The sequence below is a fragment of the Hemicordylus capensis genome, chromosome 4, assembly GCF_027244095.1.
Source record: "Hemicordylus capensis ecotype Gifberg chromosome 4, rHemCap1.1.pri, whole genome shotgun sequence".
Lineage (NCBI taxonomy): Eukaryota > Metazoa > Chordata > Lepidosauria > Squamata > Cordylidae > Hemicordylus > Hemicordylus capensis.
The window spans coordinates 137,929,502-137,955,232 of NC_069660.1; the positions used below are offsets into that span (position 1 = coordinate 137,929,502).

General features: G+C 42.6%; 1 protein-coding gene across 3 annotated transcripts in view; it reads right to left on the reverse strand.

Moving 5' to 3' along the window:
• The window catches only part of NR5A2 (nuclear receptor subfamily 5 group A member 2), a 159,480-nt gene that overhangs the window by 91,906 nt on the left and 41,843 nt on the right, over positions 1-25,731 (reverse strand). The gene's annotated exons all lie outside the window — the stretch shown is intronic.

The window sequence follows — 25,731 nt, forward strand, 5'->3', positions numbered from 1 at the left end:
GGTAGGGCAGCCAGGGAAATTCTTTCAAACTTGACAAGCTGTGTGCCAGCATGAGATCCCAGCATGAGATCCCAGTTAAAATTCTAGCTACAGCATTCTCAACTAACACCTGCTTCTGGACCAAGGGCAGCACTATGACCATATATAACACACACTGAGGCGGGTCTCACGATCCGTGAGATCCACTTTTGCTGAAAGTGCGGGGAGAGAGGGCTAAGCCCGCTCTCCTCGCAGATGATCCCTGTAAAAACCCTGGGCAGCTCCGTGACAGAGCCGGCAGGGGCTGGGGAGCTCGGGGGCCACGTGGCCCCCAGAAGCCCCAGTATGCCGCGAGCACGCAAGGCATACTGGGGAGACCCTCGGAGCTGGGAGGCGGCTTTTCGCCTCCCGGTCGGGGGTCTACTCGCAAGTAGCCGCGCCGCGGAGCTGCGCCACAGCTACTCACAATCAGGGAGCCTGGTTTTGCGGAGCGCTCGCTCCACAAATCTGGGCTAAGGGCAGGGGCACTTAGGCGGGTTACCCGCCTAGGAACCACAGGGCTTGCAGCAGAGCCTGGTGGTTCCCATGATCGGGAAAAATCGGGCTAGGCTTCCTAGCCCGATTTTTCCCGATCGTGGGAATAGTCCCACTGAATTATTGACCTCTCCTAATGCCACAGTTTGATACCCATATGCAATGGAATGGGGCTCCTGTACCTTAGTTGCCAGTCAAAGGCAAGGGCTGTTCATTACTTGCTGAGCCACCTGTGACCACTGCTGTGCTTGGCTTTTAGGTGTCTTTGCTTCTGGAAAAATGTTCTTATGGGCCATACATGCTGCCATTGACTGACAGCTCTTTTCTGGAGTTCATTTGGGGCTAAGGAGGAGGGGGAAGACAAGTGCTGCCTAAGGATTACCTCCTCTCCACCCACTGCATACATTAAATGCTGTCAGTGAATTCAATCAGAACTTGATATTCGAGGAACTCAGTAATCCAGAGGCCTCAGCACAGGTGCGACATGGTGCAGCCTGCACTCCCGGGTTGGTCCTGCTGCTACCAGTCAATGGGCCAATGTTTCTTCAGCAGCAGATGTTGGGTACTATAGCACTTTAAGGTATCGTATAGAGGGAGAGAGGTACTGATCCTTTTGTGTGCTCTGTTTGTTAGCACTATGGCAGCTTGCACTGGAAGATGTTTTAAAAGCAGATTTATCAATCTACTGGTTGCAGGGACACATTCAAAAACATGTCTTCAAAAATGTTAATGGATAGGCAAAAAAATAAGGCAATTAAAGAGATGCCCCAATTCATTGTTTTTCTGCCTGTGTGATTCCAAATGGCCAGTTAACCCTACAAGGAGGAGTCACAGATGTCCTCAAGGTTACAATAATGTGAAGGCACAACATTTGAGTTGGTGTATCAGGACTGCAGCCAACATCTGCATGGCATCAGCAATGGTAATGAAAATTATGTGCAATTTAGTCTGGTCACTTGCAACTAAAACATGCAGATTAACTGTGGCTCATTGGCATTTGGTCAGTTTCCACTGTGGGTCTCAAGAATGACAGAGTTGTTCAGAACTCTTGCAGAACTATCAAAATGAAGTAGAAAAATACATACACTGTTCTTAGAAATTAATAATAAACTTTAATAATGAGCTGATCTTGTAGCTTTTGTACCCCAATATGACTACAAATGGGTCATTCAGTTTCAAAAGTAAAACTCCTACTCCAGTGCCAAACAGAATTCTTGGGGTCAGAAATCTCTCCATCTCTTTTCACACTTGAGCTAATCAATCTGCAAAGGGAAGTGCCAATGAGCTCTTAGATCAATATGGTGAAGTATGGAGATTGATCTAATCCCACAGCAACTGCATTAACAGACCGGTAAAAGACTGACCTCTGCCCTGCGGTTTAAATTATCTATAGCACAGCAAACCACATGTCTGAATGGGAGACCTCAGGTTGCTACTTTTAATAAATTGGTCAGAGCTAGGTGGTGGCACACAGACTGAATCTGCACCTACATTCCTCAGGCTACCAGTTCAAGACCACTGCAGTTCATTCCTGACAAAACAGCATTTTAAAGTGCTTAACATTGGCTGGCTTGTGTCCATATGTTGTTGCTTGGAAACCTTTCTGTCATATCTTTTTAGATTTTTATTTTTCTCAAAAAATGTCCTTCATTTGAAATCTCTTTAAAAAAAATACTTCTTGTATATAAAACACAGTTTTTAATACTCTATTTTTATTATACCAAAATGTCATTATCCTTCAGAGTATAATTGAATCAATGAATTAGAGGAAGGTTACTAAAAAAGGATTAATGCATTTTTAATGACACAGAATGATATAACCTGTTATTCACTAAGAATAATGGCAGATCTATCAGGTTTGTACAGATAAGAGCTTGGTGAGTTTATCTGAAAGCCTACATAATGGCTCTCATTTAGCTGTAACTGAGAAAAAAAAAGCTGTAGACATCCCATTTAGCATGGCAATTCATTGTTTATTTATATGATCACCCTTCCACCTTATGACCAGTTCACATGCCTCAGTAGAGAAATGAAAATTTGTTTAACACATATCCATTATTTATTCCCCTGAATAATCTGAATTTTAAGACCCTACTCTTGCAGAATCCAGATGTACTGTAAATGCTGAGATACTCAGACAACACTATGACAGTATGTATTTGAATTCTTGGGTTATTACATCACCGAACATTGTGTGGTAACAATGAAGAATATTTCAGTTTGTGACTCTGATTCCTCCTTGTCCTCCCATAGTCTAAATAATACATTTTATTCCCATATCTTTTACTAATGCAGCTCTAGCTGAATGGTAAACTGCCATTATACTAAAGATGCTTAGCATTTAAACATTTACTTTAGTGCATTCAGATTGTTCCTCGTGTAGTATCTCTACAATCCTCACAACATCTCTGCAAGATAAATGAGTATTATCCCTGCCCACCCACCCCCTGGACGCCAATTGGAGATGAAGGGATTGAGGGGGCAAGAAATCTTTTTATTGTAAACTGTCCCAAGGGCATTTACCAGCTGGGTGCTATATAAATGTAATACATATGGGGATAAGAGAGTATAAGAGAGCCTCTTGCTGAGGTGAGACTAACTAGGGGCTTCCTAGCTCTATCTTACCCACAACACCAGGCCTGCTCAACTTTGCCCCCCCAGCTGTTTTTAGACTACAACTCCCATAATTCCCAGCCACAGTGGCCAATAGCCAGGGATTATGGGAGTTTTAGGTTAACATTTGCAAGAGGGCCGAAGTTGAACAGCCCTGCACTACCCCAAGGGCATACCTTCCTGTTTTCATCTGTGAAATGTTGGAACACATTTGCTACACCCCTGATCTCATAACCAAGGATCACTGTCCAAGTCTCCTTCCCCCTTACACATTGCTGAAGGCTCTGATCCATCTGCTGTGTGCTCCGTTCATTAACTTTGCAATAGCCCATCCTTGAGGAACTTAAAAGTCAGGGTTAGGGTTAGCGAGTGTCATGATAAGGCTACCCTGGGTGGGTAACCCTCTCAGGTTCTCCCTTTCTACACAGATCCAGTGGAGCTGCCTAATCACCCGATAGATCCCAGCAAGTTATATGGCAAATCTGTGAAATGCCCAGTCAGACCTGAGCAACCAAGAAATAGAAGCTCATATTCTTCACCGCTGTATTAGAGATGGATACTTCTAAATAAATTATTTCAGAAACCCATCTTCTTGCTTCATTTTGTGACCATTTAGGTCCCACACCATTCATTTTGGGACCCATTCAGAGGATCCTAATTCTTTTTGGAAGTCTCATTCATTTCCATGTGTTTATTTTTATTTTATTTAACTTATTTACTGATTTACTTACTTACTTACTTACTTACTTACTTACTTACTTACTTACTTACTTATTTATTTAAAAAACTTTCTTTGACTTAGTTTTTGGAATCAGTGGTAGGATCTACAATGTGCAGCTGCCTGCAGGTGGGCACCATCTTGAATACCCACACTGCTCTGGGATGCTGCCTAAGTTAGATGGTGGTGAAGACTGTCAACAAAAGTACGATTTTTTTTTTTTAAATTAAACACACATGAAAATGATGGGTAATAAATGGGGTTCTAAACTGAACCCTATTCTTACCCATTTGTTGCACACAGCACATCATATTTTGAAAAGTATGGAAACTGACAAAAATAAGCCTTGTTCAGTTTGGTTTCCATTTGTCCCAACAATGAATGCACAGGGTATACTACATTACACTAGCTCTCAGGAATGATCATGTCTGCTACCACTTTTCAGTTTCTTTGTTCCACCTTGTAGCTTGTTTCTGCTACAAATAATGTTCCTGCCCTTCACAAGAGGACCAAAAATCCGAAAGCCAGAGCCACAATACAAAGGTCTGCATGGTGACTTTAGGTGCATTGTGAGACTTCTGTCTTTCTGGAAGCAGCCCTCCATGTCACTGAATTACCTACTGCCTAAATTTAGAGGACCTTATCCTCCACTATAGCACAAGGACCGGGTGGCCAGAAGAAAAAGGGAGATGCCTCAACATATGAAGGATTGCCTCGATTTTCTGGTCTTGGTACCAAATTTGTCCTCTGAGTGGTTAAAGCTCCTATCCTTAGTGAATGTTTTATTAATATCTCTCTTCTATGTTTCCATTTTATTTTCATTATCTTCTATTTCCAACAGGATTTTATATAGTTTGATAACAAACCTTTGTACTTGATTGCTCCTTTCAAAACTGGTTCAAAAACAGTTCGTTTTCTGTTCAAAAGTTGGTTGTTGATAAAAGATTAAAGCTGGGTTTCAAAGAGCTAATTTAAGTATGCCCAAGGGCTTGGGCAAGCCCAACGGGGATTTTTAACGTTATTAAGGGGAGTTAAAAAGCAGTTTGCTATGTGGCCTGTTGAGAAGCTAAAGCCCAAAGCTCCTTGGGTATGCAAAACTGGTTGCACAGTTCTTTGGATCCAGCCCTTAATCTGCTCAATAACAAATATAATGATGGTTCCCCATACCAAAAATGAAGAATCTGTTGTCAACCAATAGTAAGTGTCTTGCAGGGGATGTACTTAGAAAACCATCAACTAATTAAGAAAACTTGAGTTGTCTAAAGACTGACTGGACTAATCAATTATTCAGATGAACATTAGGTACCTATTATATATCTAAACATGGGAATTAAGTTTTCCCATAAGTAAATTACCCAAATAACAATTCCTTGAAAATCTGTATACATGAAGTTGATAGTGATAGTTCTACTAATATACTTTTCTTTAGAGAAATAGAAATGAATTAATATTTGGTACTAGAGAAAAGGGCCCCAGAGTGTGTTCAGACAACATGTGGAACCATGATTTATTTTGCCTAACTGTGTTTAGCCTGCATGTCTGAACCCATGCCAGTTAGCAAAGTCATGGTTTATTTTGGGCAGACAAATAATGATCTGGAGATTTGAAATTGATTGGTTTTCTCTAACCATGACATCATGTGTTTTCTAAACCTACAATCATGGTTTAATCTTGATTCATTTAGTAGCTTCACACTCACAGGGCTCTCTCATAGAGAGAATCAAGCCTAGATTATGGGAGGTAAGGACAAGGGTGGGACCCGAACAAACCACTATACAATGACAACCATTATCTGGTGATCCCTGTGGCACCAGGTTTGTTAAATAAATCTTGACAAAATTAACCATGGTTCTGTGATATGTCTGAACCCATCCATAGAGGCTATTCACAAACGCATGCATAACCAGGCTAAGGGAGCCCAGCTTGGTTTTACATGCCCGTGTGAACCTCCGGGATTAGACAGTGGCAATCCTGCCTAAGTAGCCACCCTCTTATATGAGGTTAAGGGCGTGAGTGCTTTTTTGTTGTTGTGTGGCAGCTGCGGCTCTTCATGAGCTGTTGGTGAGTGGAGTTTTTGTCAAAACTGTTTTTGCAAATCCAAACATACAGTGAGGCTCTTCACACGAGCAGTGTGAAGCACCAGGATGCGTTTGGCAGCGAGAGCTTGATCCGCTCTCCCCACATATGAACAGGCAGCCTGCCCTGGGTGGCTGGATTGGCCGCCCACACGATGAGCGGCTCCGTCACGCAGCTGGTTGGCGTGGCGGTGTTTAGGGGGTCTCCCGACCCCTGGAAGTCTGGGGAGCCCTCCTGACCCCTGGAGGCATGTTGTAGCCTCCCGGTCAGGGGTCCACACGTGAGGCAACACACAACCAAACCATGGGGTTAGCAGAGTGCTCGCTCCGCTGACTTCATTTAAGGGGGCAGGGCAATTAGGTGGGCTTGCCCCTGGGAGCTTTGTGGCTCTTGTTGCTGCATACAAGCAGCTGCAACCGGGCTGGGCTCCCTTAGCCCAGTTTCAGCTGTCTGTGAGAATATCCTCAGTGTCCTCTAAGTCATGCCTACCCACATGCTTGCTGATATTTTCGAAGAACTCCAAAAGGTTAGTGAGGAAGAATCCATACTGAGTTGTCTAAGGACCCAACCACTTCCTCAGCCAGTTTTCTGATATCACATGCGTGTGGGTTTTCAAAAACAGTTTTGACAGAAACTCCACTCACCAATTGCTCTCGAAGAACCTAGGAGAGGGGGGATTCCCTCTCTCGTGCACTCATTATCGGAGTTCCAGTGGGTAGGGTGACGCATGGCAGCGCTTTCTGGCACCCCAATCCCCAGAACTACTGGGTGAACTGCCGGATATCTGGGCAGGCAATCTGCCCACCCAGGGAAGGGAGGCCGATCATCTGCAGGGAAGGTAAATGAAACCCACTCTCCCTGAAGACCTCCCCGGAGCCCTTCTCACTGATCGTGAGAAGAGCTCCAGTGTGTCTTTCTCATATATTTAACGAACGGAGGCCTACACCAACATAGACGGCAGTTCTGCTTTGCAAACCTAAGCCCTGGCATCTACCTTTTCAAATAATAAGCACTGCTCCTATTTAGTTTTGACACTTTTGATTTTTATAGCCTGTCCCCGTAATTCTGCACAAACAGACCATATGGCAATCCTGCAAAAGCATGAGACCACATGACTTTTTATCTGGCTGTACCTGCTCATCTGCTCACTGGCTAAGATCAAGAGGTGCTACTGCTCTTATAGACCTCTGCACCAGGGCAAGTGTGTTCCAATTATTAATCTGAAACAATAGGACAACCATTTTATTTGCCACTAGCTTTTATTACATGCTAGTTTACTGGCACAAGCCACCTAATGGCGCAGTGGGGAAATGACTTGATTATCAAGTCAGAGGTTGCCGGTTTGAATCCCCACTGGTACGTTTCCCATACTATGGGAAATAGTATGTTTCCCATACTATGTTTCCCATACTATGGGAAACACCTGTATCGGGGAGCAGTGATATAGGAAGATGCTGAAAGGCATCATCTCATACTGTGTGGGAGGAGGCAATGGTAAACCCCTCCTATATTCTACCAAGAACAAGCACAGGGCTCTGTGGTTTCCAGGAGTCAAAACCAACTCGATGGCACACTTTACTTTACTTTACTTTAGCCTTGGAGAAGCCGCTGCCAGTCTGTGAAGACAATAATAAGCTAGATAGACCAATGGTCTGACTCAATATATGGCAGCTTCCTATGTTCCTATATTCCTAGTATACTGCCACAGGGTATAGCAATGGATGACTAGAGCTACCGGTGAGTACCTCTGCATGAGGTTAGAACATTTCATGTGTTGAGCATTTGCCTCAGTCATTGCCTAGAAATGCAAACAGCATTTCATAAAGAACAAACAGTAACAGCACATTAGAGACCATACGTTCTGAATTACCTCCAGACTTAAGCAAGCACAATTATCGGTCCAGATGCTCTCCAGTGGCCTCAAAGAATAGACTTTCACCTGGCTTTTGATGGTGTCAAACTGTGCTGCCATCTCACTCTTCCCTCAGATTCTCCTCAAAACCCATCTCTCCTGTGAAGTCTTAGTCCTCACCTCCAACTAAAACAAGGTCCTGTGCATACATGCTTGGGGAAAATCCCCCTTAAACTCAGTGGGACTTAGAGTAAAATCTAAAGATGCATAGGATCAGGTTCTAAGCACATGCAGCATTTGCACATATTTTTCCTCTGCTTTTTGAACCTCTGTATCTTCTACCCTCTCCTCCTACTGTTGTCTCCCACATTGCTGAGTGCTCTGTGATGCAAAGCTTCTTTTTCATTATTTATTTATTTACTTACTTACTTCATTTGCTCTGTAAAGCACCATGTACAGTGGTGATAACATATTCAGAGATGCACCTGCGTAATTTTGGAACCTGGACATAAAGGCCTTTGGAGGCCCCCCTCTCCTGCAAATTAAGCATCATCATGCTCCGCTGGGTGACCAGACCACCCAAGAGGTTGGGGGGGGCCCCAGGGGCTGTGGAAGCCCTGGACTTCAGCCCAGAAGTCCTGGGGTAAGAGCGCCTCTGACCATGTTCAAAAACAATAAATTGATTCTCTAAGTGACATAACTGTGATATCTCAACAGAGAAGTAAGGTCTTGTTTTGAATACTTACATGAATCCAAGACTAGGGGGCTATTCACATGAGTGTACAAAACTGGGCTAAGAGAGCCCAGACCAGTTTTGCATGCTTGTGTGAAGCACCGGGCTCACGCCCATTCCCAGTGGCTACACAGCAGCAAACCCTTCTCCGCAGAATGCCCTGGAGCTCTTCTCACCGATCGTGAGAAGAGCTGCTAGGTTTCCCCCCAAGTTCTTTCATTTTAAAAATCAGGGGGTCATCTGAAATTCATTGTCCTCTTCTTTGGGGGCAAATAAGGGTATAGCCTCTGTATCTATCCTCTATTTTTAAAGGGGCTCATCTCAAATTCAGTGATCTTATATCTGGGTAAATACACTTAAGCTCTTCTCACGATCCATGAGAAGAGCTTCTGTTGGGTCTGTGGGGAGAGTGGGCTTAGCCCACTCTCCCTGCAGACAATCTTGCCCAGAGCCCTGGGCGGCCAGATTGGCCACCCACACAATTGCTGGTTCCATCACGGAGCTGGCACGGGTGATGGGGATCAGGGGCCAGCCAGCCCCCAGAAGTTCCAGGATGCACGTGCCGTGGCAACACACGAGGAACAAAATGAGGTGAACGGAGTGCTTGCTCTGTTAACCTCATTTAAGGGGAGGGCGTTTTAGGCGGGCTAGCAGCCTTGGGAACACTGGGCTTGCCCACCAGCCTGGTGGTTCCCACGATCAATGGAAAGCGGGCTAAGCTCCCTTAGCCTGCTTTCCATTGATTGTGGGAATAGCCTCACTATGTAGCTCACCATGTAGCTTTCTTGGGTGTAGAATCCAAGCAAGACCTCTTGAAAATATCTTAAAATTGGGGGCAGTTTGTATGGGATGAGCAGGCTTTTCCTTAGACATTCTTGCTCCTGGCTTCTAAATGCTGTCCAGATTCTACCCACCCAACTCAGCATGGATCCATTCCAAGTACATTCTAAGCATGCATGCTGGGTTATTTGACTTGAGCCTATTTACAGCTATTTACACTTCCCATGTTACATTTTGAGACATGAGAGTAATGTTGTGGGCATTCTTAGGTTGATCATTCATGTTTGCTTATGATTAATTCTGAATGTGAAAGGATAACCCTTTGACATGAGACATCACTGGTTTTCAACAAGATTTACATTTTCTATTTACTTTTTGGACCCAGCTAGTCCCTAGAAAGAGAGAGGGGTGGGGTGCACAGGAATGCTATTTAGATAAACAGCTAACTGTATGTATTTGTCTTTTTTAAAAAAATTGCTTTGAAAGAGCTGAGAAGAAGCAAACTTTGGCAGCATGGAAATTCCAAGCTCTTAAACGGACATCAGCAACAGGGAGATCAGAAATAGATGTGGCCAGACACCTGCTGACAAACAGTGACAAATTCCACTGACACCACAGTGACCCCCAGTTTGTCAAGATTTAATTAAGGGTATAATTAAGTCAGTGGAACAGAACACTAATGAGTGGTTTTTTAAAATACGGGTAATTACACCTAAGAATACAAAGTAAGACAAGGCTCTAAATATATCATTAAAATGAACACTATAGAATGACAAGCAGAGCGTAAAGCGTGCCTTTTCAGCAGAAGAATGCAAGTTTGTAATGGCTTGGCTTTGACAAAGCATTTGCATTTTATTATATTTTATTCTGTAGCCCTTTCAGAATCAAAATCATGGAGTTTTGTGAGAAAAAGTCAGGAACATGGCTTGCCAAATTTGTGTCCAGCTATAATGCATTTTGTTTATGTAAACAAAATGCCCAGTTATTACTATTATTATATTATATAATTTTAAGATGTGTATATATTGCAATAAGAAACAGAAATTTGGAAGATATTGGCATTTACTGGTAAGAAGTTAAGAGAAAAAAATGTTGGGATTTAACAGCAAATGTCAAAGTCAACTGAATATCTTCAGTAAAGGCTGAAATCGTTGGTCCAAGAGACATGTGGCTGCCACCCAAAACAACAAGCCTACTATATCTCTTTCCCTTCCCATGTAATGACAATGACAAGTTAAAACTTGAGAGGTAATGTTATCACATTTAATCTCCGCAATTGGCAGCCAATGAAATGAAGTGGGAGTGGGAAAACTTGAAATGCAGTAAAGCCACATCACACATTTTACTTAATAAACCGTATGGTGTGGGGAGAGGAGAGAGCTAGGGCTGATATTGGCGGCAGCTGGGCATCTCTTGTAATGAGATGCCCCCTATTCAGTTTTGTCTGAAAAATTCTCCACAATTCAGTCATTTACCAGTAAAGGATAGTTGCTAAGTTAGGGGATGTAAATGTCAGAAACAACTCTGTTGGTGCAAATAGTTGACATTTCCCACTTTAAAACAAAACCTTAAGAATAACTAATAAATCTCAAATACCAAGTTGGTCATTTACAACATAAAATATATTGGGACAATGTGGATGAGGCAAGGTATATGTCCTTAAATACATACATATATTATTATTTACCACAATAACTGTTATGCTCCTGATATTAACATGGATATGTATGATCAGTTGAGATACTGACTGAGGTGGATATTTGTCACATTTGTATTTCAGACCCCAGAAAGCTTGGACTATATAACATGGAGTTATCTAATTTCTATAATCACAGCCACTATAGGAGGTAGGTTAGGATGAGAGATTGCAACTTACCCAAGGCCATCCAATTCCTGTTTTACACATGAGTTGTGATTGCTGTGGGTATACTGGTTTTTGATGTAGTAATATGTGATGTGGAGACACACATCTTCAAATGTGCAATTAAACCTGCCAGGAAGCCTCAGCCAATCATTCCCCAATGTGTGTTTATAGCCTAATTTTCACAAACAGCAGATGAGGTCAGAAGCCTCCATCTTGCTGAACCATGCCAGACTGCAGCTGAGGCTCACATGATGGGATACTACTCTAACATGAAAAAAGATTCCTACACAGAGGAAAATAGCAGGTCAAGGAGAAGGATAGCTAGAACCCTTCTCCCTGATATCAACTTTCCTATGTGAAGGACATTTTTGTATGGATGGGCAAAAATGTAATCACAAAATGTATTAACAATACCAAAAACTAATAGAAAAAATAGTTTCCATCATATAATACCTCACCCAGAGGAAGTGGTACATTCCAGACACACATTTACCATCTTAGCTGTTTAGGAGAATTAGATCCACATCTATGTGGGTGTTTGGGGAGTCTGTGTCCCTTCTTAACAGATCTATTGAAGAAAACATAGATTTGCAGCAAGCATGAATTTTGCATAAAGTTTGACTTATCATGGGGTTTCATAACTAAGCAGGGATTTTCATCTAGGTTTTCCTCAACCAGCTTTAACTCTATCTAGCCACAATAGCTGGATCTATGAGAGTTTAAAGGGATGATTTTTTTTTTAATGTGGACATGGTAGCTGGTCATTTGAAAGTTGTAACACATCAAAACCTATGGTGAGTCTGAGACTCATTGCTTCCTGGATAAAGCCAGATTTCATATGATTTCCAAGATGTGATGAGCCATTATCTTTTCTGTAGTCCAATATGGTGTCATTCTGGTAGAATCTATGGAAATGAACTCTGAGGTTGGCCAAATAATACGATCCTTTCTGCACCAGCATCATCATAATAAAATGTATTATTACTATTACTCTAGAATAGAAAGCTATTGTTCTTCTGCCTCCTTTGAGGGTGTTACTGGATTAGTGTGTCGGATTGGATCCTGGGGCAACTCCCATGCTGTTCTGGTAATACACAAATTGGGTTCAAAAATACCTCTGGCAAGGACAGCTTTGTATGTGCTCTGTATGTACTAAGTGCATTGGGGAGAGTTGTATGTATGGTTCCTTACCCTGCCAGCCCATTTGCTGTTCCATTTTAATCAGACCGACCAATGCATCATAAATGGCTACTATGTTTTTACCTGTGACCTTGGAATTATGGGAATCTTCATTCCTCTGAGCATTCAGTCAAAGAGCAGAGCAGGGTTAATGAAAAATTAATTGCAAGCAACCTGTAAGACTTCCTACATGGGAAGACAGTTCCCTCACCTCCCCTATTTAGGGGAGATGCCTGTGATATAAACAGTTCCTTTGTATTCTCCACAATAGATAAGCATGATATAAAATATGGTTTTTATAGTAGTGAGAGACCAGCCTTTCTGCTGAGATTATACTACCCACTCCTAGCTGGTAACTTATACTTCATGACAGCCTTTTATCTGTCATCAAAGCAACAAGTAGAAAAGCAGATCTTCCCGATCTCTAATGCCCTCTGTTAAGTTCTCTCTGTAGAATTTCGGATGCTAAATCTTCCTGTTTAACAAGCCCTCGGATTTCCTTGCTGATGCTGTTGTCGGCTCTAAAGACGTCTCTCAAGTCTTTAGCCCACTTGTCTAACCTACACTCAGCAGAATTCCACAGAAACGGAGAATCGTTTGTTTTTACAACTGTACATTATCTACAGAGAGAGAGGGAGACGGAGAGGGAAGAAAATGCAAGGTATAACCCTGCTCCCACTGCAGTCCAAGTGTGTCTTGACAATTATTGTAGCAGGAACTGGAGGAGACCCTAAAAAGATACGTAAAATCATATGTAGCAATATATCTCTTTGAAGTTTATTGCTGCTTCGGCTTCATGTTATCTTCAGCTTTAATATCTCTAACAACCAGCATAGAACAAAGCAAACACAAATATGTCAATAGAACTCAAAGGGCAAGAGATTACAGCCAAACTGGTTAGGTGCCTAAGCACTTAACTGGCAGAGCCACATACCATCTAGTATTTCCCAGATGAAAAATAGGGACACTCTTGTGTAGATGTAACACCCCTGTTCTCATGCCAAGGGCCATTATCTGAGACTATGCCCTGCGATTCGTAAACATTATTGATGCATCTTCTCTGCCTGCTGCTCATTTACTGAACAAAAGCTGTCCTGCATTGCTTTCTGAATCAAGGTGTTTTGGAAAACTGCCTATAATAGTCGACTCGTTTTAAGAATGGTAAGTAGATGGTTCAATCTCACATTTGGTTTGGTTGCACTTGTAGAAAAACTGCAAATCAAAGTGCAGTAAGCAACATATAACCTCTGGCATTTTTGTCAAGCTGCCTACATTTTCATGTTTAAAGTCAAGGTGCATACATCTCCTCCCTCACTTTGAAATTTTACTTTTAGAGGCCCACGGAAGAGGGCTGAAACCTGAAGAATGGCAACTTTAGCAACTTACATACTCCAATTTTTAAAGAAGCCTCCTCAAACTATCTTTTAAAGATGGTTTAAACACTGTCAGTAGTTTAAAGGGACAGGTACTAGAAAATACATAGGGATTGTCCCTAGTAAATTGTTGGAGTGCATTAAAGAGGGAAGTGGTACTAAAAACAACAAAAAAGAACTTTGCTGTGGTTTTTCTTCCTTCCTTTCCTGCAAATCTCCCAATTTACTGTTTAGACTAGATAGGATCAATACATTTGCTGTGCTTGAAAGAGAAGGTTACATGGGATTGTGGCCATTGTATAATTGCCTGAAGAAGGCACACATGTGACTGGTAAAAAAATGTAAATCCTTAGGTGAGGGGCTTAGAGGAAGGGAAGGAGGAGTGGAATGTGGTCTTAACTCCTCCTTTCAAATCTGAAGCTCTGTGGATGTCTTATAAGTAGGGATGTGCACGGAACCAGTGTAAAAGGGCCTCTGAACAGGTCCGTGCACACCCCTGCTTAAGCATCCCACCAGGTTCTTAGCAGCACAACATAAGCAGAAGTGATAGATCTCTGCCCTGAGGAGCTTACAATATATGTTTCAACAGTGGGAAAGGTGATGGAGGAAAGAAAAGGGAAAGACAAAGGTCACAGATAGAGGGGATAAATGGAAAATACAGAGATAGCAAAAGAAAATTATTTCCAAAAGAGGATCACAAAGCTACTTAGTAGCTACACTACTAAGTTACAAAAATATACATTGGCTGCATTTGCATGCAACACAGGACCATGGGTCCAATGGACCCGCAGTTCCGCGCTCCCTACTCTCCCGTACAAATTGGGATCATGTACTGGAGAGCAGTCTCTCTGCAGTCAGTGAGACTGCAGAAAGGAAGGGTTCCTTCTTTACTGAAGGACAGTTCTCACAGCCAGTCACAAATTCCTCCCTCAGCTCTGGTTCCAGGGGAAGCAGCCTGCAGTTCCGAATTTGGACGTCCTGCAGGGCCTGCCTGGAGCCTCAGGTTGCAGCGATGAAACTAACTACAATCCGCATAACCCGAGTTGCCCGCTTTCAGATGTAAAGTCTGCGGAACTGCAGGCCCATTCAGTTGTGGTTCCATGTTACGTGCAAATGCAGCCTGGCTTTAACTAAACTGGATCCAATTTGAATGAGTATCCTAATCCTCTTAACAATTTAGCTAACATGACTTAATGAGGCTCTTCAGACGATGGGGCGAAATCGGGCTAATGGAGGCTAGCCTGATTTCGCCCCATCGTGTGAAGCACCGGGTTCGGCTGCGAGCCCGGTGGTTCCTAGGCGGGTAACCCGCCTAAGTACCCCTCCCCTAAAACCAGGTTTGCGGAGCGAGCACGCCGCAAACCTGGTTTTCAAGGTCGTGAGTAGCCACTGCGTGCTGTGGTTACTCACGAGTAGACCCCCGGAGGGGAGGCGAAAAGCTGCCTCCCAGCTCTGGAGGTTTCCCCAGTATGCCCTGCGCACTCGCACAGGGCATACTGGAGCTTCTCGGGAACGCGCGGCCCCCGAGCTCCCCAGCGGCTCAGTCACAGAGCTGGCAATCGTGTGGGCAGCTGATCCGGCTGCCCAGGGCTCCCTCCCTGCTCATCTGCGGGGAGAGTGGGCTTAGCCCACTCTCCTCACGCACTCTCCAAAACCTGGTCTCACTGATCATGAGACCCGGCTCATTGTGTGTATAGAACAGCCAACTCAAACTCATTGTTAGACTCCTATTCTAAAGGCATATATACCTCCTTACCACATCTGGATCTCTCTACCAGATTTTCTTCTGCTCTGATCATTCATCTGAAGTGACAGTTGTTTTGCTAAACAATATTAATGGCAATACAAGGTAACAGCATAAGCTTTGCAAGAACTGAGCTGCTTGATCAGCTTTATAAGCTGATAAATGTAAAAGATGTTAACATCAGAAGGAACATCTATCAAAACTTACAAACAACATAACAACAGCAACACAAAGACCTCAAACTATGTGTCATTCCGTAGGCCAAGTAGAACTTCCCAGTGGAAGTTCCCAGTGGAAGTTTCCCTGTCTGCAAAGGCACTTTGGATCTAACCAAAATTAATTTGGCTTTATTTTTAGCTCAAGTCAGGAAGAGTCTAAATTTGCTTGTTTAAGCTTTTAAATTGTTGACAGATCTTGTTTAGGTTTTGACTCATTCCCATTAATTCCAGCCAAAAATTTATGGCAAACAACCATGCCCCATCCTAAGATTTTATTATAACTCACTCTACCCTGTGGCCTTTGCACTCAAATCATGTTTCCTGTCAGTAAGGGAAGCAGGTTTGGATCTTAGCAGCTGAAGGACTTATCAGTAAACATACCCTATTAACAGTTTCTGCCTGAAAGTGCCAAGCATAATAGTGATGATCTAGTAATACACTACTTGAATGTTCATTGGTTTTCAGCTAGTATGTCGTGGCTCACAAATACGTCCTAACCTTCCTTAAGGTGATCGACACCAGTGGTGGCCCTTATCATTTTTTTGAAGAGAAGAAAAACATAGTGAACAGGAAAGGCATGTTGGGGGGGGGGAGAGGAATTGCACCTGCTTGCTTCACTCCCCAATTCTTACATGCATTTAGCATAACTTCTGGAAGTTATGCCTACGTGTATACAAATTAGGTGTATGTATAGGGAGGCGGCAGGACCAATGGAGGCATCCCCACTCCTTCTCTAAAGACTGTCAGTGCACACAATTGTAAAAAGAAAGAAAGAGAAACATCAGTAGAAAGACTAACAAGAGAGAAAGGAAGATAAACCGAAGAATAAAAAAACAAAATATATATTAAAAGTAGATATGGATGGGACCCAAAGGCCTGCATATGAATTTCTATCAATGCTCTGGGGCTTTTATGGGAGTCCTTCTCACCACACCCCCATATATCTTTGAAAAATTTCTTTTGGAAGTGGGGGATCCTTCTGAGTAGCATCCAACACTGCAAACATAGCTGTAGCTTGTATGGAAATCTGACATAGCCCCCTGATGTGCACATACATTCTTTAGATGTGTTCAGGGGGCAATTTGGATTATTCCCACTCAATTTATTAAGATTAAAAAATCCTACAGAAGAGGCCCAGGAATACTGGCCCAGAGAGAGGGAAACTGTGATTAGGGGTATGCAAGGAACTGATTCTGGCAGTTGGGCTTGAATTAGAACCAAATTCAAACCGGATTGCCAGTCCGCGGTTTGAATCGAACCAGCCCCTGGTTCAGTTCAACAATTGAACCAGGTTGAACTGTTACAGTTTGGTTGAAGGAGTATGCATGTAAAGGGGAATCTGGTGAGGATTGTAAAGGGGAATCCATATGCTTGCCTTTAAAATACTTCTAATGGAGGCCAGGATGGTTGTGGTGAGAGGACACCTTATCATTGGTGGTGGCGGCGGCAGTGGCGGCTGCTCTAAACTTCAGACCAGATCTGGCGCTCCCAGCAGAGGAGGCTGGAACCAGGCCACACTGCTGGGAATGTCGGACCCAGTCTGGAGTTTAGAGGCGCCGCTGCCCCACCACTACCAGTGGTGGTAAGGTGCCATCTCACCACCCCCTCGGCCACCATTAGAAGTATTTTAAAGGTAGGGTCCCCTTTTGCTTGTAAAGGGGAATCCTCACCAGATTTCCCTTTACAAACATACCTCTTGAACCACCAAACCGGTTCTGAACCAGTTCCATCCAAACTGGGGTCAGTTTGGTTCAAACTCGGATCAGCACCCCTTTTGGGGGGAAGGGCCAATGAGGTTCAAATTTGAACTGGTTGAACCTGCCCAGTTTGAATAGAAGTGGGTTCAAATAGAACTAGTTCCGCACATCCCTAGCTGTGATAAAGAGGCATGAGATACTGACTGGGCAAACTGGGTAGCCCACAGTGACTTAGAATGGGAAATCGATGGTTTTCAAATGTCTGTTCAGACATGTTTTTAAAAAATTTATTTAACATATTTTTATACCGCCCAAAACTTACATCTCTGACATGACATGACTTGTTGGTTCTCTTCAGGCAAGTTGCTATCACTCAACTTATATTTCTATAAGACAAGTCTGATTTCCATAAGATAAGAATGGTAGAACCAGCTTAGCATACAAAGCTATATGCAATCAGACCATCTAGCCCAATATTGTCTAGTCCAGGGATTCTAAACCAAGTCCCAGATGTTATTGGACTTCAACTCCCATAATGCCCAGCCCAAGTAGCCTTTGGTTGGGGATTATGGGAGTTGGTCCAATAACAATGTTGGGGACCCAATGCTGAGAATCCCTGGTTCTAGTCCAATCCAGAGTGGTTTATCAGGTCTTAAGCAGAGGTCTTTCCTAGCCCTCCTAGCTGATTGAACCTGGGTCTCTCTGCATGCAAAGCATGTATTCATGTCATGTCATCTCAAAAGTAGCAATGGGAAAATGTCATTTAGGGATGACAGAAATTTATAAAACATGGTGCAAATGCATTGTATTTTCCCCAGTGTGTTCATGTGTCAACATAAAATGTCCATTTTAGGATTCATCTGTTTGGTGTAACAACCATTTAATTATTCAGATAAATCAAAATTCAGAAATATGAAAATATCACCAATATGAAAAAAACATTTTTAGAATTAAAAATAGAAGTGGGAAGGGAAGAATTATTTTAATTCTATAATGGGAGCATGAACGTAAGAGTAACTCTAAGTATCTTCTATGGGGCTGGATTGCAATCTTAAGCATACACAGAACTGAGTTCCACTGAATAGGATTCATTTCTGAGTATGTGTATGCAGGACTGAAGTTCAATATAAGTTTCAATAAGCTCAGTGTCAACAAAAGGCAATTTCTGAACTGAACTGTTTACTCTTCTTTGAAATGTTGCATTTTTAAAAAGAATCAAAATAAATCTTGTACAACATCGTATTTGTCAATGTTGTAAATGGCTTGTTTTAAAAAGCTCTAAAATGTTATTTTGTTATGTGTATCTTCATGCAGACAAAGGTCACTATAAAGCTTTTTATTAAAAGATTCACCCTCCCCTCCCTGGCGTGCAGGCATACACACACAATTGATTCCTAACATTGTTTCTGTTTTCCTTTTGCAAGGCCGCCCCTTATCAAGTTATGTATGAATGAACAGAAGTGCCTTTCATCCCACTCTCCCTCCTCCCAAGCTTGCCTTAGCGGTTCAAAAGGAACGACTAAAATAGCAGCGACAAAAATCCAGCTTGCAGCCTGCCAGAAGGACCCGCACACGTCCCATTCTTAAAGGCTTGTGAAAGGTTGGAGAGCTCAGCAAAATTTTTATGTACGGGAGCAGGCCCAAGGAAAACTCACACGCCATAACCAATTGTGGACAGAGGATCATCTATCAGCAGACAAATGCAGGATCTCCAGAATGTCTCTCCTCAAATGAAATAATATATCTTTGAAAGCCAATGCCTGTTTTAGGCCCGAGGCCCATATATCAAGCCTGAGAGGCTTGTGGATACGCTCCAGGGCCATTAACCTTCCACCTGTTTCCCCTTGTCCTTCAGGATGAGACCCTGCCCTTGATTTTACTCCCTTCCCTTGTTCATCTTCCGACAGAGTGCAAATGTAAAGCAGAGGGCCTGCGAAATAATTCAAAGGCAATGGACCAGGGACATGGTTACAAATCTCTGCCACTGGCACTGTGACTTATGCAGGCAGTTTGTCACACATGAGCCAGGTGACCTCTATGACATAACAGAGAAAAATATCGCCAGAGATCAAAAGAGGAGGTGCAGAGCACAGTGGCTAACTTGGGGGGTTTACAAAGTGATATTAGGCAGGATAGGAACAGTTTCCTTTCCCAAACACTTATTTTCCTAGTCAATAAAGCAAGGAAGACTCTTTCTAGCCCTAAGATACTGTGAGCTTAATTTTCTGTAGAATTTTTTTTACATTTAGCATACAAACTGGTGGGGGCACAGGAAAGATTCCTGTGTAACTTTTTCTTTCTTGTGTCCGTATAAATAGGATTGCAACTGCCCAGCGACTGTTTTGTGTTCCACTTTCCCTCCATTTCAATCTCATACCTACCAATATTTCACAAATAAATCTAGGGACACTTCTGCGTGCTTCTATGCAGCTGAGTGTTCACACTGATCGCTACCTGACTCACTCCCACCCCATAATCTACTGCTGAAGAGTTTTCTCATCCGCTGTGTTATTCACTTCCTTTTTAATAAGCTGTCCTGTAAAGGCTTTTGAAGCCGTGTGTGTGTGATGAACTGATCATAACAGTTTTCTAGAAAAAGTATTACTTTTCATTGCTGCCGCCATTGCCACCACATGAAGGAAGCAAGCTGCACCTGCCAGGCTCGCCTATCTGTACTCTAGCATCACGTGGCTCCACAACCTGCCACTGAAGCAGAACCTCCCCTCTGGCTTCCCCATTGGATGGATGGCCAGTAGGAAGGGTAAGGAGACAGAGAAAGAGAAGCTGCTCATGAGAGTAACGTGTTCTGAGCATACAAAATGTTCCAGCTGCTCCCCAGAACTTCGGACACCACAGAACATGCAAAAAAAGAGAGGGGGGGTCATTTGGTCCCCCATAAAATTCCCTAGTTGGCAACACTAAAGCACACTGAGGCTAAGAGATAATCGATTAGCATGAGGCTGCCCATGGACAGGATTCTACTTTGCCAAGCCACTACAAAATCAGACAGAGATCTACGTACTTGCAGATTCCGATTTACCATCTCCTCCTCCTCTCTATTCTGGGATGTTTATGACAGATTGGATGTACATATAACATTGTAATTCAAACACATGCAGTGATATTAACTATGCTGGATTATGTCAGGAACTAAAGGGAAGCAGTGCGCTGGCACATGTCCATGTGTATGCATCAACTAGATGTGCACATTGCAGAATGTATCTCCCTCTACCATTCAGAGATTTAGCTTCTTAATACCTGTGGGAGGGGACTAAGCCAAATCACTGGTGGTGTAGAGAACATATTAAAAAGAAATGATAGTCATAAACTGCCTTAAGTGTTTTTCAGCTTTATAATAAATCTGCTTTATAATAAAATGTTCATGATAAATTTTACAATTGTATGATGACTACATTCTTAACATTAATTAACAGAGCCTACAAAAAAGGTAGGCCAAAAAGCTAATATATTAATAAAAATGAATAAGTAAATAAATTTGATGTCACAGTTTAGGCTGACCATAACTTTCCCAAAGTGTTTATTAGAAGCAGATCTGCAGGCCACTAAAATTATAATGTTGCGATAGAAAAACTTAGATACACAACACAACTCTGTTTTACAAATGTATAGTGTTTAAAGCTATGGTCAACCCCAGGAAATAATCATTTTTTTAAAATGCACCTTAATTGGAATGAATTTCTACTTTTGATTAATCAGTTCAAGTTGTGCGATACATATTACACTTCCCAGCTGTTTTGTACATTCAGGATTTCTCTGTTGGGTGCAGATGAAAGAACAAGACCTAATATAATCCATCCTCACCCCTGCAGGGACTTAATGGCTTGTCTGGTATGGACATTTAATTTTCCCTTTTTCATAAATTATCTGCCTTTCCAGTCCAGTGCATTATTGACGAAATGTGAATCCTAACTTTAGCTGTCAAAACTTCATTCTGAGTCACAGCAAGTGAGGGCCAAATTAAACAAAATGTTGGGAGATCCCTGATTTAATTTCTTATATTAAAAAAAGCAACCAAAGGATGGTTGTCCTTCTCAGAGTTCCGGGCCCAGGGGAGGTACGTGGGGCCCAGGCTCGTGGGAGGGCTTTCTCTGTCGCAGCCCCCTCTGTAGGGAACACTCTGCCTCCTGAGATTCGTAATGCCCCCTCCCTTCTATCCTTTAAGAAGCTCCTGGAAACCTATCTATTTTGCCAGGCTTTTAATTTTTAACGTGTGTGTGTGTGTGTGTGTGTGTGTGTGTCATTGTGTGAGTTCTTTTTCTTTTTCCCCCTTTTCTTTTTTTTCCTTTTTCTCCCCCCACCGTTTCTTCTCTTGTCTTCATTGTTGTTGTTTTAATTTATGTAAACTGCCTCGAGTCTAAGCAAGTCAGGCGGTCAATAAATTTGATAAATAAATAAATATACATATGGTACTAAGGGAGGGGGGATCTCTTTTCCCTGTGCTGTTTTACAGCATGGGCTGATTGCTTTTCACTGCTTGAGGTGTATCCCAGTGATTCACCCCACCCTCATGAGGCGTTCCCACACCTCACCAGCTCAGATATCACTGCTCTTCCCCCTCACTGGCCTCGCCTACTGGGGCACACATCCAGCAGTAGCAGCTCCATCCATTGGCCTCTTCTTCTTATACTTGCGATGCTGCAGCACCATAAGCACTTCCCCTCCCCACCCGCCACCAGCACCAAACGTGTTCATGTTGTTGCTGGACAGGTTTGAGCTGGTGCTGATGCAGCAGTGCAGCACTGACGAGAGGCCAGCACGTGAAGTTACTGCTGCTGGATGATGTGTGCTCCACGCTGCCTCACTGTTGTGCAGACCGGAAGCAGCAGTGGTACACCCCAGAAGGCAAGGCTGACAATAGAGAAGGAGTGCCAATGTCTGGGCTAGTGAGGCAGGAGTGGGTGGGAGTTGGGGCCAGTGAGGGGCAAAAATGGCCAGGACAGGCAATGGCATCATGCAGCGGAGGTGAAACCTCTGGCAAAGGGCAGGGTGGGGTGACCACATTCACAACCCATGATGGCACACTCATCATCTGTGGCTGTCAACTCACCTAGCCTCATGAGAGAGCCGCCTCTGCTATTTTACCATTGCAAATCTTCGCCTCCAAAGCTGCTATTTGCCACTTTACAGGAGGTTTACGTGGGAAATGGTAATTTTGGAGGGGTGCATTTGGAAAACAGTTCAGGGGGAAAGGGTTAAATGTCCTTTCTCCCAGCACCACAGTCCTGATCTGAATCGGGGCCCCCACAGCTGCTTTTAAATGTTTCTAGGCACTTGACTATAAGTGCAGTCCTGCTCCTGTTTACTTAGAAGTCCCTGTCCCACTGTGTTTAATGGAACTTATTCCCAGGAAAATGTGCAAAAGATTTCAACCTCCTTGCTCAACCAGACCCGATTTTTCACCTACATATTAATTTGCCTGTTAACTTGTCAGCTTCAAACAAATTATTCTGATGGTTTTTGTCTTATGTAGGCTTATAGAGCATTCTGATGGGGAAAGAACAATGTACATCAAATAGAAGCAAAACAAAAGTGAGGGGAATCCAGAAGAAGAAGAAGAAGAAGAAGTGGCAGAAGAAGACCAAAATAATCCCAGTAGTAAATGGCGCCATAGGTGCAATTCCAAAACACCTTAAAGAGCACCTTAACACCATAGGGGCCACAGAAATCACCATTAGCCAATTACAAAAAGCAACTTTACTGTGAACAGCCTATATTCTGCAACAATATCTATAATAATAACAGCAACAATATTGATAATAAAATTCAGCCATCCCAAATCCTTGGGAAGGACTCGATGTCTGGATAAAACAAACCAGTCAATAACACCTGTCTGACTGTGTTATTATTATTATTATTATTATTAATAATAATTAGAAGAGGTATTTTCCAAGGGGACTCACTATCCCCTCTGTTGTTTAGGAACATAGGAAACTTCCATATAGTGAGTCAGACCATTGGTCTATCTAGCTCAGTATTGTCTTCACAGACTGGCAGCAGCTTCTCCAAGGTTGCAGGCAGGAATCTCTCCCAGTCCTATCTTGGAGAAGCCAGGGAGGGAACTTGAAACCTTCTGCTCTTCCCAGAGCAGCTTAATCCCCTGAGGGGAATATCTTACAGTGTTCACACATCAAGTCTCCCATTCATATGCAACCAGGGCAGACCCTGCTTAGCTATAGGGACAAGTCATGCTTGCTACCACAAGACTAGCTCTCCTTGCCACGTAATCGCCATGACTCCACTTTCACAAATACTAAACAAAACAGGCCTCAGATACCAAACATCTAAAACATCAAGTAAAATAAACCATTTGCTGTACATGGATGATCTGAAGTTGTATGGAAAGTCCCAGTCAGAAATTGAATCACTGTTAAACACTGTCCGTATATTCAGTAGCGATATAGCAATGGAGTTTGGACTAGACAAGTGTGCTGCATTAATAATGAACAGAGGGAAAATAAGAAAAACAGAAGGAATAGATTAGAACTGCCCAATGGAAGAAAGATCAAGAACCTGGAAGAGAAAGAACATTACAAATACTTGGGCATTCTCCAGCCTGATAACATTGCACACACTGAATTTAAAAGAAAAATTGGAAGTGAATACATCAGGAGAGTTTAAAAAATCCTAAAGTCCAAACTCAATGGCGGGAACACCATACAAGCCATAAACACCTGGGATATACCTGTTATCAGATACACTGTAGGAATAATAGACTGGACCCAGGCAGAGCTAGAGACGCTAGATCGTAAGACCAGGAAAATCATGACCATCAATCATGCTCTGCACCCCCGCAGTGATGTAGATAGGCTCTACCTCCCTTGCAGCTCAGGTGGAAGAGGAATGCTGCAAGTCCATCAAACAGTAGAGGAGGAGAAAAGAGGCCTTGAAGAATGTATCAAGGACAGTGAAGAAGATGCACTTCAAATGGTCAATAACGCGAAACTATTCAACACCAACGAAACAAAGCAGGCCTACAAGAAAGAACAAGTCAAGAACCGAGCAGAAAAATGGAAAAAGAAGCCACTGCATGGTCAATATTTGCACAATATAAGTGGAAAATCAGACATCACCAAGACATGGCAATGGCTTAAGAATGGCAACTTGAAGAAAGAAACAGAGGGTTTAATACTGGCTGCACAAGAACAGGCACTAAGAACAAATGCAATAAGAGCAAAAGTCAAAAAGTCAACAACAAACAGCAAGTGCCGCCTTTGTAAAGAAGCAGATGAAACAGTGGACCACCTAATCAGTTGTTGTAAAAAGATCGCACAGACTGACTACAAACAAAGGCATGACGAGGTAGCAGGGATGATACACTGGAACAGCTGCAAAAAATACAAGCTACCTGTAGCCAAGAATTGGTGGGACCATAAAACTGAAAAAGTGGTAGAAAATGAAGATGTAAAAATATTATGGGACTTCCGACTACAAACAGACAAACATCTGCCACACAATACACCAGATATAACTGTAGTCAAGAAGAAAGAAAAACAAGTCAAAATAATCGACATAGCAATACCAGGGGATAGCAGAATAGAAGAAAAACAAATAGAAAAAATTACAAAATACAAAGATCTACAAATTGAAATTGAAAGGCTGTGGCAGAAAAAGACCAAAATAATCCCTGTGGTAATTGGCGCCCTGGGTGCAATTCCAAAACAACTTGAAGAGCACCTCAACACCATAGGGGTCACAGAAATCACCATCAGCCAATTACAAAAAGCAGCTTTACTGGGAACAGCCTATATTTTGCGACAATATCTATAATAACCAACAGTATTGATGATAAAATTCAGCCATCCCAGGTCCTTGGGAAGGACTCGATGTCTGGATAAAACAGTCAATAGCACCTGTCTGACTGTGTAAACAAGAAATTTATGTGTGTGTGTGTGTGTGTAGATAGATAGATAGATAGATAGATAGATAGATAGATAGATAGATAGATAGTATATGTATGTATATGCATGGTGCTTTATAAAGTCCCAGGGCTCTCTCCAAAGATGCTTAGAATCTAACATGCAACAAAGGAAGGGGAAAGAAGTGGAAGCAGGAATAAACAGGGGACCTATATGTATTTCTTTCAGTTACATGTACATACTCTTAATTCCCATAGGGTATGAGGATTAAGGGGTTGTGCCAAAGGTTTCATGGAAATGGTGAGTTTTCAGGATAATAATAACCAAGCCTGGGCTCTGTTATCAATGTTGAGGTCCCAAGTTGTATAAGATGGTTAACAAGCTTGATTCCAACTGTTGTTACAAGCTGGGTTTTAAAGGAGTTTGGAACCCCATTTAATAACGACTGTATTCAATGTTTAGAGATGAGCCTGTCACCAAGAGCCTGAAGAATC